At 42.7% G+C, this 17,795-nt stretch overlaps 1 protein-coding gene across 2 annotated transcripts in view; it reads right to left on the minus strand.

The window, feature by feature from the left end:
* Window positions 1–605: 605 nt before the first annotated feature.
* Window positions 606–17,795, minus strand: part of CHST10 (carbohydrate sulfotransferase 10) — a 36,667-nt gene continuing 19,477 nt past the window's right edge. For both annotated transcript variants that reach the window (XR_007630863.1, XR_007630862.1), the window contains 3 exons: window positions 8,355–12,387; window positions 2,804–2,938; window positions 606–1,037 (listed from right to left, as the gene is read on the minus strand). The gene's annotated coding sequence lies outside the window, so the exon portion shown is untranslated. The remainder of the gene's footprint in view (window positions 1,038–2,803; window positions 2,939–8,354; window positions 12,388–17,795) is intronic.

Consider the following 17,795-nt stretch of genomic DNA (forward strand, 5'->3'; position numbering starts at 1 on the left):
CTTCTCCTCAATGTCTATTTTGGGGCCTGTGTTCTTTCACAAGTCTTCTTGCTGCAGAACATGGTTCATTTATACATCTGTCTGCACTTTTATTTATTGTTTCCCTATCTGAGCAACAAAGCCACTTTAATACAATTGCCTTTTGCAAAATCGATAAGAATTCACTGAGCTACAGATCTTGGAGGGATGATGAAAACGTGGACTCACCACTTGAGCCGCCCCGAAGTATTAATAACTTTCAGGAAAGATGGAAGGACTAAGAAACAGCAAGAACCAGGGTTAAAGAAACCAAAATAAACTTATTAATAATCTATACTTAAGAAGCTCATGCTTCTCACTGAAATTATCACCAAAATAAACTTATTAATAATCTATATTAAGAAGCTCATGCTTCTCACTGAAATTATCAGTATGATGACTACCCCAGCGAACATGACATAGAAGACGCCAAGAAATTCTAGTGGAACAGGTGCTCCGTGACATGGTCATGCGGCTTATGGCTTCTTGCTGGATAAACTACAAGCAACAAATTTCAACAGCCACAAAACAGAATGGATTTGCCATAAAGGACTGAAAGCTGACAGAAACACCAAAGTTGGTTTATAATTTTTATTAGAAGAAAAACTGTAGCTGCTGCATAAGATTGAAATGTTGCCTACCACAGGAGAGAAAGGACCTTTCTCTTGTTCTCACCAAAACTTCTGCTGGCTTCATCAACTTAAAAAAACCCACCTAAACCCGTCACCCAAAACTAGCTCCTATGTGGAAGGCTGTTAGAGGCGCTCGCCGTTAGCCGTACTATTTTCCTGTTAATAGTACACTTCCCCTTAGGAGTGGCCTCGTCACGCTCTCTCAAGCAACGTGTAGAAGTCCATCTGCTTTCCAAGGGGAGAATTATAGGTAGTTACTCCACTGAGTCACTGTTACACACTTCAAAGTTGTCATGAGGTTTCCTTTAAGTTCATAGTCTAATTTTCAACTTCTTCCTGAGGCCCAGCTTCCACAGGGTTTTCCTCAGGGTAGAATTTACTTGAAGCCTGAAGGGGAAAGGAGGAGATGAAGCAACTTTGAAATGACAGCATTTACGTATTTGGAGGGCATTTTTAATTTCTCTAACGCTTTTCTAATCCAAGGTAGTTTGAAGTATTAAACTCCATTTTGTTTTGATGATTTTTTTTTGAGAAAATTTGTCTTTTATTGTTTCAGAATACGTTAATTAGGATATAATCAGTGCACAGGCTCACATGCAGGTACCATGCTAAAATGTTACAGAAATGGTAAAGTCAAAGACTCAAAAATAAGGGTACATAATAATTAAGGCTGTGTATGCATTAACCTGATATTATTTTAATTAATTACATACTATTTTCTCTACAGGATGCATGCCTGTTGTGGTTTAACCACAGGAAAGAAGATACTCAATTAACTGGCATCCAAACTGTAACGTTCTCCCTGGTCACTCTGCAGTCCCCTTGCACCTTTTGATTTGTATTAGTCATACTTTGCTGTGGTAGCAGAATTACAATTTTCCTTGTGTGCTTCTCTGTAAAATTCAGAGTACAGCACTGGAATATTCCCAGATATGCACACATTTATATTTTCAGCAAGAGCATGAGTCAAAAGAAATAACAGTTTGCCCTTTAACAGCTGAGAAGCTGAGGTAAGTCCAGAGTGGCCACTAACTTGGGGCACTGGATTTAGGGGATGAAGTTTCAGAATATGAATTTTCAGATACGCAGATTATTTCAGAAGTACATCTTCCTTCAGTTGAGCAGCAAGTGGACGGAGGTGCTGAGACTTCAGTCTGAGTTTGAGCCTCAGCTAGAGCACTCTGCAAACAAGAGCTATACAAAATACCGACACCACCACCACCCCACGAATGATGTAAATGCCTCACACTTTGGCAGAGAGGAAACCCACGGCAGAGAGCCGAATGCAGTCCTTCCAGCCAGCACTCAACTGCTCCTCTCTTTCCTTAATCACTGACTCATTTATTACGAGCTTTCCAGCTCTTAAAAGAAAAGGTCACTGTATGATTATTACTACTAAAGTCTTTGCCAGCTTAATGAATTTGCCCCAACTGAAAAAGCAAAAATGTATTTTTTTTCAAGAAAGCCTTTCTTTCAGAAGTATAAGAAAGTTGCCAAGGATAGTGCCAATGATGAAAAAGTTGCAAAGGTGCTACTTAAAATCTACTGATGTTAAACATAACAAAGATATTTTTTTTCTCCCAGAAGAAATACTGAAGAAATAATCCAGCTGCTGTGAATCGCAGGAGCTAGAACTGTTTCTGGAGATTCTCATGTTTTTTTGCAACATCGCAAAGAGGGAGATGGGTCTTGTCTTTTCAGAGTGACACGTGTGTATTGTGTACAAAAGGTGTTATTCATAACTACATTCTTCATGGGCTGATTAACCAGCTTAATAATTGTCCAACAAATCATTAACACATCCTATGATGCAAAAGCAGCCAATTAAAGTGTACTACCATATTCCCTTCCAATAGCTTCTGAGATAAGCACTGCTAAGAAAATCCCCTTCCCTAACTATGATAACAATCAGTCTTTATAGAATGAGAATGTATTAGCTTTTGTAATTTATGTATTAGTTCACATTATACATTGTAATGTAATGAGGTGGTATTGTTCATGCTTAAGTAAAACAAACTAAAAGACAGCCCAGTCCCAGTGGCTGTGCTACTTCCTAGCATAGAGTCAGAGGATTTTTCAGTCTCATTCGGAAAACATCAGCTTGGATTTTCGGAATAATACACAAATATTTTCCACTGTGCTGATTCACATACCTGAATTCCTGTTGCTGGAGCCAGCAGGGCTTTTGTCAGGCACAGAGCTGAAGCAGGATGCTCTCAGGTTGAATGCTGATCTCCATCTACCTCTGGTTACACAGGGTCAGTTTGCCCACTGAGTGGGAGAGGGTTCTGCAAGCAAATCCATGGTGAAAGTGGGTGAAGTTACACCTGTATGCAATCCCTGTTTAAACTGTGGCTTAGAAAAGCCACTTGCACTCCTCTGGACTGCTGTATATACTTAAGTGCAGCAGCACCTGGCCCAGGCTAAAAGCTAACGGCCCAGGCATTTACCCTGCATGGGTGGAAAGCACCGTAGCCGATGCTCATGTTACACCAGGGTGTCGTGGAGTTCAGTGACATGACACACACCCCGGCAAGGGACTCTCCTGGCATCTGATAATGAGCTCATTTTAAAAAGCAGGATAGCATGCTGCAGTTCATGACATCACAAATGTCTTCTGGTGCCAGCCACCCACACGGGTGGTCATCCAGCTGGATGGTGGGCACAGCAGGTGGCATCTCCATAGGTACAGGAGACATCTATTGGCATGTGGGGACCTCTCCCATTTCTGGAGCCCTGCACAAATATTTTTCAGGGAGATGTTCTGCCTTGGAAATATGAATGGAGTGAAGCTTTTCTCAAGGTATGCTCTCTCCCAGTCCTGCTAGGCCACCATTATCTTCTCGAAGTTTTATCGCCTTTGTGTTATGCTTGACTTTTGAAACATTATTAATCTTACATCTCTCTTTTTACATGACATTTTTCCATCTTGTTTTCTGGCTAGTATTACTAGCAGAAAAAGGACCCATTGAAATGCAGCACTTTGATCCAATTCATAAGGGGTTCCCCTAAAGTTTTACAGTCTTGGTGTGACACTATGTACCAGGAAGTCTTCTGTGAGAATGTGTTTGGGAACAAATTTTCTAGGAGCCTGGAGAAGGACATCCTGGTGTTGTGTTCAAGCATCTAATCTTTGGTCACAACTTCTTATGGTTTATGTGCTATGGCCCAGGTACTGCCCTTATTAATAGATGTATGAGGGCTTTCATTTCAGGAGTGCTGCCTGGGATTCACCAAAGGGAAAGCAGGATCTTAGGCATGAACTTCTTTCCCAAATTTAAATTCTTGGTCGGTGGCAATCTAGCATGAGAAAGGCAAATAACATCAGTTAGACACACACACGAAATACTGTTTTGCCTGAAATTTTCTTGTCCTGTTTTGATCACTTCTTTACTGTGAGTCAGCCTATGACACATTTTCAAAAAAACTCCCAGACATTATGCTAACAAAATTAAATGTGGGTCAAATGGGAAAAACACTGTAAAGAGCTGACAGTGTTAGGGCAGAAAAGAGATCACATTCCTACAGGTAGAGAGCACTGCCAAGTCTTGTTCACCCTGGAAAATGCTGATTGCTGTCTTCATGACCCTGCTCAAGGAATACTCTGGGAGTCTCTGCTGCAGCTATCAGTGATTCCTGGTAAGGTGTTTAGCATGGGTCCCTTACAGACCACCCGTTACCTTGAGCCTCATTACTATCATCAGCTCAAGCACCAGAAACCTCCTGATGACATTCCTGGCCCTAGAAGTCAAACAGCCTACAGAATGCATAGGCAGGTTGGACAATAAAATCTGGAGAGAGAACACAGCAAAATAATAATACATCTTCTGATCTTTTCCAGTTGAGACCAGACACGACAAGGCAAGTTTCCACCTTCTAAACAAATGTTTGTCCTTTTTTTTTTTTTTTTTTTGACAGAGGCAATTAATGGAAGAGTATAGTGTTTTTTCATATTTTGATTAAACACTGGCTGTGGGTCACCACAGCAGAGCAGGCTGCTAAAGTGGAAAGGTCAGCCATCCTGTTCTACAGGGTGCAGCTGAGGGGGTCAATTTCATCAGCCTGTCCTAATCGGCATCGCTATTTCCGAGTCAGAACCTCCAACATTTCTACTCAGTGGGTTGGGCTGTGAAAACATGGGCTCAGGGAAGATCACTGGATAGTCACTGGGTGACTTGGAGAAGGAGCTGGCTCCAAGCACCTCAGCCAAGAAAGCAAACTGGGTGTTTGCTCCTCCAGCAAACACTGCAGCACGAGGAGGATGCTGAGCCACAATGAAGAGCGAGGTTACATGGCGAGGGGCAGCAGGGATGACAGCTTTAGGATGATGTCACCAAGCCAGTAGGTTTGTTTACACACATCTCCCCACACTCAGCCATCAGGACACAGGTGGGATCACCTGCCTCCTTTGCCGGGCACCGAGGAGGGCAGCATCACTGCAGCCACATTACCCATCAGAGATATGGCCTTCAGCAAGGGAGCAGCCATTGCCTCAGATGCCAAAAAGCCAGGCAAGCAGGGCTGAACAAAGCTATGGAAGAGTCTGAGGGGATTTCTGCTCTCATAGGAGAAGTGAGGCATGAAGAAGATGATCTGAAGGAGGAATAAGAGAGTAATGAACAGGGAGGGAAGGAGGTGTGAACAACTGATTAGTAAATGGGCACCATCAGAAAAGAGGCCAGAGAAGAGGAGCCAACTCAGTCATGTGGGAACAGCATGGCTGAGACCAGGAAAATGATACAAGAGTGTGAGGAGACAGGATATCTTGTTTGGAAAACACAGTGCAGGCAGGAATAAAAATATTTAGACAAAACCAGAACATTAGGGCCAAACTGTAGGAAAACAAGATTACAGGTCTGAGTAACAAGAAGTACAATGATACAGATGGTTCTGATGAAACAGGTTAGCCAAGGCTATGTACCCCCCAAGGGCTGTAATGAGCATACATCGTGACTTAGTTGTGGGGAGAAAGAAGCTAATAGCTGAAGCTGTGTTTGGGTTGACATCACTCAGAGGGGCATTGAAGAGGAAAGCTCCAAGGGACAGCATCTTTCTGCCTTAGGACATGAAAGAAAGGGAATCAGGAGACAACGGCCAGAACACTTCCATGAAGGACAGGATGTAACTGAAAAACACATTGGGTAGGACACAAAAAACAGACTGGGATGACCTATAGTAGAACTAGAGTAGCACGTTGATAGCATTTGGAGGTGAAGGGGCAGACAGGCAGGAAGGACAGCATTGTGTGACAGCTGCAAAAAGTGACAATTTCCACATAGGCTGGAAAGAAGCCGAGGGGAAGAACAAGGTAAAGGGTAAGAGAAGGCAGGAGGTGAGAGGCTGCAGTCTCTGGGAAAGGAGAGGCTGAAGATGGCAAGCACTTTTAAGCTTCTATAGCAGCAGTGACATGGGGAGATGAAACACAACAGGCTTCTTCAGACACCTGGGATGTTTTCTCAAATGTCTTTTAGCTTTGAAGAAATTAGCAAGATTCCAAGTTGGAGAGCATTTTGAGCAAAAAATACTGGATTCAGCCACAGGACCAGAAAGATGGCAGAACAGAAGTAGAAAAGGAAATGATAAAACGCTTGCTTTGATTGATTGATTATTTTTTTAACCTATGTCCACTGGATTCATGCAATAATTAGTGAAGAAAAACAAAATCATGTAAGGGAGTTCACAGCCAAAAATAAGGTTATGTGCATGTAGGTTGACTCAGTCACAATAAAGATAATCCTTTATGCTGCTTTATTCACCATCCAGATTCATTGGGTGTTATCCAGCTAAAAATTATTAGTTTTAAAACTAATCCAGATTTAAGGAAGCCAGTAGTAAAACTTCAAAGGATTAGATCAGCCCCTTTAATGAAACACCTGAATGCAACCCTAGAAAAATAACTGAAAAAGCAAAATGTAGGTATTGGCTCCACCATAAACAAGTGGATATTTTGTGAACCACCCTGTTCAGGAACGAAAGAAGAACACTGGAAAGTGAATGCCTGTGTAATAATCACCCTCTCCCCAATTAAAACTGATTATTTGGAAAGAAGGTAAGGCAAGAAGGGAAAAAAATTTCTGTGATTAATTGCATTTGCAGTGTGTTTAGCTAGCACACAAGCAAAAACCTTTTGTACACACAAAGCACAAAAATAAGTGTAGGGTGTTTGTAGCCATTTTGATTCAAAATACTTTTTAATGAATGCAGCAGTGACTAGATGGAGTAAAAACACAAGAGTGTCTTCCATTAAGATACTTAGAATGAAATCTCTTAAAGCTGTTAAGGTTTCCAGTGAAATGTACTCTGAACAGCTAGCAGGGTCACACAGAACCAGATACAGCTTTAAAGTGTGTGAAGCTCATACATAAAGCTCATTCTTCTATTCAGGCAACAACATAAGTAAAAAATTCGTAGTCTCTCAGTCACAGAAATACATGGCACTTACTTCTAACAGCTATAAGGAGGTGCATTTTAAATGGTCATCCTTATGAAGTCCTATTATGGAATATCCACAGCTAACTGCTAAAGCTGTTAATTTACCAATTAATTTACCGATTATCACATGAATAATTTCTTTTCCAGCCTACTCTCAAGCAAACCATGCACAATACATAGTCTACACAGTCTACCTTAATTCTCCCTGCATACATACACACACCTATTTTCTGGTTTTATTAAACTAGTAATCAGCAGACTACACACCACTCTGATCTCTTGTAGCAGTCTCTTCTCCTCAGACTGCTTGGCTCAAATCCTCTGTAAACATTATTTAGATGGTGTCTTTCAATGTCTTTATTTTTCTAGGTGGGGCAGCAAACCCAATCCTTTAATATAAAGTCAGCAGATTTCACATACCACAGAGTCAGTGCTAGCTAACCAGGTAAAGTAACACAGGCAGATGTCACTGATGACTTACAACTATATTCAAGGCTGAAAAGGTGTGCCATATCTCACTAGGCAGTCAATTGGATCACTTCCACCTGAAATTCAAATTGGTCACTAAGAAAAAAGACTCAAGGTGTCTGGAAACTTAATCCTCATGTCTCTGGGTTTGTCAGGTCAAAGAGAACAAACAACAGTGCCATTAAGTGTGAATAGATGCAGGTGATTTGCAGAAGGATACAGACCGCTGCCACACAGCTGCAAAACTAAATGTCTTCTGGGTATCATGCCAGGGGTTTATATTTACACTACGAAAGAATAAAAGACATCCTAATGCTTCTCTCTTGAATTCCTGGCTAGGTCAGCTTGTTTTGATTTTTAAAGCAAATTTCTGGAAACAGGGATTGAGAAATGAAACAATGTGGGTTTTTTTCACATTTATCCCTTTCTGTTTCTCTTCAGTCCACATATCATGGGACAGACATACAAGGCCAAAGAAGTTGAAAAGCTGACAGTGTTTCTTCAGTGCATGCCAAGAACAGAGCCTTATTCCATGAAGATTACTAGGGTGGTGATGTACATGAGGATATTAGGACATAAACCCACTGCTACAAGTCAGTCCCAGTTCTTCCCACCTCTGATGATTGTTGTGGTAATGTGCAGGATCCTCCACCAGCATGTGTGCCAGAACAGACATCACATCAAATCTCCTGGCTGTAGTGAACTGAAGTTCACTTGATCGTTTGATCAGATGAAGTTTGAAGGAAGTTTAGAGTACAAATAAATAATAAATATTTAAATGTGGTGATAATGGAAGGTAAGTACCTGTGAAGGTAATTAAAACTAAGACCTTTCACCAAGAGTTGTGATGACTTCTCTGGTAATGGACCTTTGTAAATTCAGGTCAGGTTCCTTTCTCCTCCCCTTTCCTAAACGTGCACCTGTGGTCAAAATAGAGTCAGTTCAGGAGTACAGTTTAATGGCCATGTGATGTAGAAAGTCAGATGACTACAGAGTCTGTACAACCTATGAATCAGTTCAGGACAGAGATCCCTAACACAACTTGTCCCTAGCTTCTCTGCAGTCGTTCTGGTTTACAAGTCTCTCTTGGAGTTGTTTGCCCATGTTTGGGTGAAGTTTCACTCAGAGCTTGCACAGCAGCATTAATATTGCCCTGTCTTCACCAGAAATCCCAAAGTACATGCCTAAATAACAAATACAGGAGGCACAGGAGTGGTGACAATGCTTGACTTGCTGCCAGGAGATCTGCGTAAAAGCATTCGCAGCAGGGCAGATTAAGGGTATTCTGATTTAATTTAGAACTCAAGCATAATTTTTCTTAATTAACTAAAAATACTCTCTTTGTTTCCAAAGTCTGACCCTGGCCCTCATCCCAATCCATAAAACGACCAAAAGCCCCCACAATAGGCCAAATAAGCAATAGTGATATAAGCTAATCATTACTCATTTACAGGGATTTTCTCCATGCACATTTCATTACCTTCACACAAATACCTTATGGCTTCTGCAGCTGTAAAAGGATTACTGACAGTGGTTTCCCTTCCTACCATACACCAAACATCCCAGTTTCTATGTGGGTGTCAATCAAGGCAACGATTAGCAGCCATCGACCACTTACTGTGTTTCTTTGAAAGGCACAGCACATGCACAGTGCCATTCAGGTGTTCCAGAAGCACTGTCCTCCAGAAAAACTGGGTCCCATAGCAGTAGTGCTCCAGGTTAAAAACCTCACAGTGAGTCAACAGCATGAGCTGTCAGGCCAGAGGAACTCCCTGACAAGTGAAATTGCTGTTTGTGTTCTGCTCAGCACGCCACACCCAGTCTGGTACTTGGAAAAGAGCGTGTGAGCAGGAGATCACATTGCCTGGGTACGAAGGTGGTAGTGGAAAACAAGGTAAGAAGGTCAAGAGTACAGCCAAGCAAACGTTGCTTTCTTTGTGTCTCAAAAAGGGGGTTTTGAATGCAAGGAATTCTACAAAAAGCCTTGCTTGAATGCCAAGAGGTTGGAAAGAGTAATGTTAATCAGACGGAGAAAAAAGGCCAGCAGCAGATAGGATCAGTAAATGTTCCTTTCTAGCCCATTTACAGTGACTGGCACTTGGCAAGCATTTCACCTTCTGCATAGGTCACTTCATAGAACTACATGTTCCAGGGGCTCATCCTCCATGTAACTTCTGTTTTCAAGAGTAAAAGGACAGAAAGATAAAGGTGAGCGCTCATAAGTTGAGGAGAACTATGCTTGCTACCTCCCTAGACCATAGTAACAGAACAATGTGGATTGTGAAGGATCTCTGGAGATCATCTGTTACAAACCCTGTTCAACACAGGGAAAAACAGAGAGTTAGATGAAGGCACTCACTTGAGAAGGTTGCTGTGTGCAACTGACTTTTACCTCCAAGGATGGCAATTTTTCAGCTGTCCTGGGCACCTGCTCTAGCACTGACCCACCATTGCTGTAAAGAGCCTCTTTTCTTATATCCAGAAAGAGGTTCCCAAAACTTGTGTCCTTGCAGCTCCAAGAATATCCATCTTTTCTACAGCCATCCATCCACCTGATAGTTTAAGAACACAGTCTGTACAGCTGAGGAAGATAGTGTATAAAAGGGATAGAGGGGGTAAGTTTATATACAATGTGCTCCCCCACAGGTTGGTCGCCAGCCTATTCTGATGCCTGGATTATTCTGCCCCAGGTGCTGAACCCTGCACTTCTTGGTGAGTTTCATGAGGTTTCCACTGGCCCAGCTTTCAGGTTTTTTGATGCTGCTCTACCATCCAGCATAGCCTTCTGCTGCCCAGCACACAATTTAATGCCATCCACAAAATGACTGAAGGTGTGCTCTGGCTCATCATCTGAGATCAATGATGAACATATCAAATAATACTGACCCTTTACATTGACCTTGGGACACTGTTGACTATGCTTTGCCACCTGGACATTGAGCCATTGATTATTACCTTTGAGTCTGGCAGTCTGGACAACTTCTAATCCATCTTCCTGCTCCCTCACCTATCCTCAATTTCATTAGGAGAGTCCTGTGGGACACCACATCAAAAGACATTTTAGAGACAAGATAAATGATACCCACTGCTATCCCCTTGTTTCCACAGCCAGCTGTTCCTGCACATCCGGGCTGACCAGGTGTGACATGCGCGTGGTGAAGCCATGCTGACTGGTCCTGACTGGCCACCTGGTACTTCATGAGTCTGAAAACGGATTCCCAGGGCATGTGCTGTGTGATTCTTGCCACCCAAAGGATGGAGGGAGGCTGCCCACCCTGCCGCTCCCTAGATCCCAATTCACTAGTATTAGTCTTTTTCCCCATCATCAAAGAGGTCTCCATGATTTTCTACCGATGATCAGCAGCAGTCTTATATTCACACCACCCTCCAGCCCCAAGCATTTGTGAGGAAAACTCATGCAGTATATGAAGACTTGTGGAGTGCATTAATGCACATACCATAACAGACTCACAGAGACAAATTCTTCCTGGAATTGAGATTAATGGTAGCTCTGGCATCCTTCACAGGTTCTTAATGCAAGTCTTTCTGCACAGTCAATCCCTTGCTTCTCCTCCATCTCCCATCCTGTTGGATTTCAGTCCTGTTATTTTTCTCTCCCAAGCTTTTCTGAAGTGGTCAGTCTCCTTATCTATGCCTATATCCCAGATTCTGTACCATGGGTGGTACCAAGGGTGCATGCTCTTCACGTATTCACCACCAGAGCAAACTAGTTTGACTGGCCCTTAAGAAATACACTGAGCCCATACCCACTGGTGTACATCCTTATCCATACCAACCCCCTTTTCTCCAAAACCCGAGTATCAAGGGTGCAAAACCAAGGTCAAAAGCTCAGTAGCACTGAAGTTAGAGTAGCCTTAACAGGTGTGAATTTACTAAGACAGATCTTAGGAGCTGATCTGCAGAGCCAAGGGCACTGGGGACGCTACATCCATACTCGAGGGGTTTCTGTTCAGCAGGATTATGTTAGATGCTCACATGCATCTGAGGATCCCAGTTCTTGTGCCTCAGGAACAAGACGTTTGAACCACAGCATCAAACGAATGGCTAGTCAGAGCTTTATTTCAGAGGAGTGCTCCTGACCCACACTGTAACTTCTATCACGAAGTTACATCCAGTCTGTGGATGGATAGCTCTGGATAGTCTGTGATTTCATAGCCAACATTAGTACCAGCAACCTGAGCTCCAGGGAAATGTGCCTGTTAGTCCTGGCTCCCTTTCACCTTACATCTATGCATTATGCCTGGTTATCCTCCTTCATGGCTGAAGAGCTTTTCTCTGCTTAGTTTTGTCCTTTCAGGGCGTGTTTATATGACTCTGCCCAGAGCAGGACTGAGAAACTCCCCATCTTTTCTTTTTCCAGCCAGTAATTATTTTCCCAAAATGCCTGTGATCTGCTGCACAGAAGGCCTTAGGAAAGAAAAAGCACGCATTTTGGAGTGTCAGCTGATGTACCTAAACCCAAGTGTCTTATTCACACTCCAGCCTTGTCTGACTTCAGTTGCAGCTGTGAACAAACAGGGCTCATACACGTCATACCTGAAGGTTTGTGGTTAAAGAATGAGGAACCTGTAACCAGTGTCATGATTTGTGAGAGTCAGGGTTTGGTGACATAACAAGCATCATGCAAAACTTTTGTGGCAACTGCTGGCAGATTGTGATATCATACTTTTTCTTCAGTCAGTTCTACCCTCTCTTAGTACCCACCTTCTATTTTCTGAGAGAGATAATAAAGCAGAACCACAAGCATTTACTTGTCTTCAAGACCTGCTCAAGCCAGGAGCCCCATTTCTCCAGTACAATGAATGAGACATGAATTCTGTGGAAAAAATAACATGTGACAATATAATGAAAATAACTTCTGTGCTAAGAAATAGGGGCAAGAAGGGCATGGGGGAAACCCCTAATACTGGCATTTCCCAGCCTTTTGTACCAGCTGCTGCAAACTCATCACTTCCTGAATGTAAATTTCTAGACACAGGCAAAAAACCCCCCCAAAACAACAAACAAAACCACAAACCACCACCACCAAAAAAACAAGCAAACAAATTAAAACAACCTCCCCCCTCCCCAGCAAAAAATCCACAGCAGAAAAAGCAAAGCAAATCCCATCAGCTTCAGCATCATTCACAGGTCCTTAGCGAAAGTCTTCTTGCACAGTCAATCGCTTACTTCTTGTCCACCTCCCACTCTGGAATTTCAGGCCTGATTTGTTTTACCTCAAGTAACAGGTGTTAAACAAAGCAAAACTCAAGTAAGTACACGGAAGTCCAGGTTCCCTCTCTCTCAGGTAGAGCAGACTACACGAAATCTTTCTGTGCCTTTAGCTCAAGTAAAGTGCCTAGCAGAGTCAGTATGTTTCAGAATAAAACTTTACAAAGAAAGCCCTCAACTACATCTTAGAAGTTTCAGATGGCAAATGAAAGTACCATTTGCAGTCTGGAGCATTAGGTTGCTGCACTGATTGCAAACACATACACCTCTGGTGGTTTGTGTGTCAGGGAAAAATTAAAACAATGCATCAAATTAAGCTCCTGACAGTATTTGGTGTACCCTGTGTTAGCTGTAAGCACTGGCAGCCTATATGCTAAGTTCACTCTGCACGACTGAACCCAGAGGTTACAATTCTCTTTTAAGGGTATCTGCTGATAATAAAGCCATAAATATTTTAGTCCCACTGTCTCCTACAGGAACTTTTCACCTTTTCTAAACATGTTACAAATACCTTCAGTACTCCTACCCTCATAGCACAAGTTTTGTTTATAGGACTCAGTCATCAATAAAGCTTATTTAATAGGCTGCCCCCCTAGCAACAGCTTCTTCATGTCTGATGATGGCAGTTCCCCTCTGCAGAAAGTGATCCTTATTCTCCCCTTCAGGGATGGGAAAGAGGAGGTGGATTGAAGCTTCATGATTCATTTTCTGGAGGGGATACCTGTTTGAGTGGGATCAGAAGAGCCTGCAGCAGTGATGCCTTGTAGAGGTCTTTCTGAGCTACGACATCTGCCTGTACTGTGCTATGCTGACAGTCGAGTCAGTTTGGCCAGATATAGATGGCATATCTGGACTCGGTGCAGAAGTCTAGGTCTAGCACACTGTCCAGCCTCTTCATTGGATTAGGAAGGGAGAGAGATCAGGGATCTCAAAAACTTTAAATGAAGAAGTTACTCCATGAGACTCTTTACCTTCCATCTTGTTTCCTACCAAGTCACTTCTGTTTGCGTCAGACACCAACTCAGACACAGACGGGGGAAGCTTTCCACAAAACCCACAAACTTTTAACTAAAAAACAAGGTCAGGGAATTATTTCTGTGCTCCTGGGTCCTTTCAAAATTTGACATTTCTTTCATCATTTCCAAATGCGATGAGCAAGAGCTAAAGATCATGAGGCAGGAGACGGCAACAACTTTCCATATATATATCTGTATCTCCAGATATATAACCAATCCCTTGGTATACAAGACTAAACTGAATGTACATGGCTGAGTGAGATTGGCCCCACCTGCCTCTGCTGATCCTTTTCCTCCCAGCTGGATTACCCAGCACACACTTTAACCCTGCTTTGCTGTCCTCTCACAGCCACAGGTCACTGGGTCTCACTCTCTACAACTACATGAAAGGAGGCTGTAGTGAGGTGGTCTCTTCTCCCAAGTAACAAGTGACAGGACAAGAGGAAGTGGCCTCAATTTGTGCCAGGGGACGTTTAGAATGAATACTAGGAAAAAAATTCTTCACTGAAAGGGTTGTCAAGCGTGGGAAGAGACTGCCCAGGGAAGTACTGGAGTTACCATCCCTGGAGGTATTTAAAAGCCATGGAGATGAGGCACTCATGGACGTGGTTTAGTAATGACCTGGCAGTGTTAGGTTAATGGCTGGACTTGACCTTAGAGGTCTTTTCCAACCTAAATGATTCTATGATTCTGTGAAGTCAAGGCCTCTGCTGCTTGAACACAGTGGCACAGCAGCCTGTTATTATTTTGCTTCCTCTGTATACACCAAAATGACAACACAGAGCCTCAGGATAGGAAACCTCCTCCCATTTTCCAGCTTCATCTGGCTCCTGGCCAACTCAGACTGGTTTGTGTTTGTGACTGCATTGTCTTCTGGTTCCCCTTCTTCTCTGGATGTGAGCTTCTCCTACTGCTTCATTTGTCCCTGTACAGGTTTAGACAGGAATTATACACCCTCTCCTTTCTTAGGCTGAATAGTTTCTGGTTGCTCTGCTCCAATGCCAGCAGCTCTCTGCATCCCTGCTAGTTCTCCCTGGTCATACCTGATGAGAACTGAAAATGGGGTCAAGGCAAGGCCTCTCCACACCCTTAGTCACCTTATTCATATTTACTGGCTGCTACTGGAGTTATTTATCTGGATGCATGCAGAATCGGGTGGTAGCTTTCTCACAGCCATGTGACACCGTTGGCTTGTAGTTCTTTGTGAAAGCCTTCACACTGCCTTTATGGTGTATCTATAGTCCAGTTACATACTTTCAAATGCAAAGTGTTTAAACCTGAAACAGCTCCAAATAGAAGCTGCAGAAAGAGGCACCAAAATAATGGAGGTATGAAATCTCTGCCAATATTACTTTAGAACAGGAGGGGACTGCACAAGACAAATCTACCATGCTGTATCTTAAAGACTCAAATTCACAAGTAAGAGGATTACAATAAAAAAGTATCACTACCTAATAAAGTAATTTTTTTCTGACCAGCAAGCAGTCATATGACAGACCCTTACAAGGAGATAGTAGCAATGCAGTTAAGTTGTTTTCCATCAGAATGGCATGTCCAACGACCTATTAAGTCAACTCTAAACCCACAGAAACCAATTGCAATTTACTGCAGTACCTTGCTGTCACACAGAGATATATGTATTTAAACAGTGTGCTGAGATTAGAACCTGATTACAACACTGCTGTTATCACTGGATGTCTTCCAAAACAGCAAAATTATGCTGTCTAGTAGTAAAGATGAGTAAAACAACACACTGTACTGCTCAGAAAGTGAGGAAACAACACCTTTGCTTCATCTTTGCTATGCGGTGTTGTAACACTTGATGGGACAAAGGTCTCACCTGTGAGAACCTATCCTGCTTCTACCAGAGAAGAGCAAGTGTGTGCATGTTTGCAACTAAGAGACAAATGGGAAACCCACCTACACTACACACTACACTTGACCATAAGGGCAAGAGCCCAGGTCCTAAAAGCAGTCAAACAAGAGTATACATGATGGAGCAAAAGGTATGTGAAGAAAAAACTGTGAAAGGGAGTGTGGAAGCCCCTTCCTCATGCTACCTCTTTCTTGCTGCAACTCTGTTCCTAATCCCTTTCCTCTCACACATTTCTAGATCTGTAATCTTAACCACAACTATATACCCCAATGGGTTTTACAGCAAAGAGCTACACTGAAAAGATAATGAAAGGAAAGCAGATGCTGGCAGACGAAAGCAGCATACAAATAAAGGCCCACTTTGGAGTCCTGTTCTCTCCAGAGTATTTGCTGAGCTTTCTTACTTTTCACAAGTATAAATGCTACAGCATTGAAAAGAACAGTCAGAAATCAAGAGTAAGTGCAAAGAGTCAACTCTTACTCTACAAAATGCTTAAAGTAGAATGAGACCAAAATAAGTGGATCCAAAGTGAAGATTTGTGATGGCAGACTTCAGATTTTACTTGCTGTAAAACCTTACTGGGAGCTATTCAAAACATAAGAAAAAAGAGTCCAAATACACAACAGAACAGTGATAATTTTTCCATAAGTGAACTCCTTCCCAACTCATGAAACATCTAAGAAGTAGGTCATGCAATCCTGATGCTCCACAGTCACCACAGGTCATTCATGATTGATAACAACTCCCTCAATTTTCTCTTTGTGTTCCTCAAAATTATGGAGGACATACTGTATTTCCTACAGACTCTTCCATCCTTCTGACAAGAGAAAAATGTCGTGTCATACTGTGCTATCATCCAAAGACCTCTCTGGGAAAGAAAAGTGAATAAAACAGAAAGGCTCTAGACAAAAGGGAAAAAAAAAGAAAAAAAGAAAAAAAAATGTACAAGACAAAATGTTCCTATGTCTTAAATCACAGCAGGTGCATAACACTTAGTTGTTGAGAGAGCCAGTTGTCTTGGAAGAGCTTTTTCTTCTCTCCTTGTATGCTTCCACCATAGCTATACATTTTTCCTAGATGAGATCCATTTACTTAAGCACAATTGGGAGCCTTGGCTAGGTTCTCAGTATTAAGTCACTTTCCAGAGCATGTACAGATGCCCTATGATCTATGTTTACTCTCCCATTTGCATTTGTACCTCAAATTGCTCAGAAATTATTTGTACCCACCCAGGGCAGTGTGTTTCTGGTACTTAGGAGTGGGTACTGCATTTCCATGGGTGCAACCTTCAGGAGTATTTTTTCTTTACTTCCTTCCCACCTTCTTTTTTTAATCCTTTCTGTGATTTCAAACAGACACCCACAGCAGATGCTTCATGCTTTCAGCCTGCCATGTGCATGCTGTTCCATCAGCATCTGCTCCTCTGGCATGCACACATATCATACGGGGGAGAACACTTGCTCCTCTGACACCTCCCATAAAGCTTCAGCAACCTTCCTTCAGCATGGAGTCCAGAATCTCCAGGGGCTTTAAAACAACTGCCCATGGCTTTTGTCAGCATTGTTCTCCCAGACATTGCCTTGTCTGGGTTTACCACTCTGGAATTTCTATCAGCATGGCTCTTTTTTTATGACTCATACTCAACACACATCTTTCTTCCCCTTTCACTCCTGCCTAGATTAAAATGGAAAATGATGATTTTACAGCAGGATGCCCCAAACAGCACCATCTCCTGCTTACCAGCCAGCTGCCACCAGCTGCATGGCTGCAGGCTTAATGCTGCTCACTCCATAAGGGAAACGTCTCCTGCTGCACAGCAAAACAGGCTGCAGGCCTATCAAAGCCGCTCTGGTGGCGATGAGATGAGGCACCTCAGGCTACCGCCACACACAGGAAACCAAGCTGATAGCTCAGCTGCACACAATTGCATTAAAAGCACAAAAATAGAGATTTATACAAGGCTGCACCAAAGCTGGCTGCACACATTAGCGGAAGCCCAACTCACTCCTCCTCCACGAGGGAGGCACTCTGCTCACCAGCCCAAGCACTGCAGGCTTTGCTGCTAATAGGATCATTTCCTTCTAAAACCTTCCCCAAGGCAGCAGCCCAGGAACACGCACA

This window comes from Myiozetetes cayanensis, unplaced genomic scaffold (genome assembly GCF_022539395.1).
Source record: "Myiozetetes cayanensis isolate MyiCay16 unplaced genomic scaffold, myiCay2020 scf5-8, whole genome shotgun sequence".
NCBI classification, from domain to species: Eukaryota; Metazoa; Chordata; class Aves; order Passeriformes; family Tyrannidae; genus Myiozetetes; species Myiozetetes cayanensis.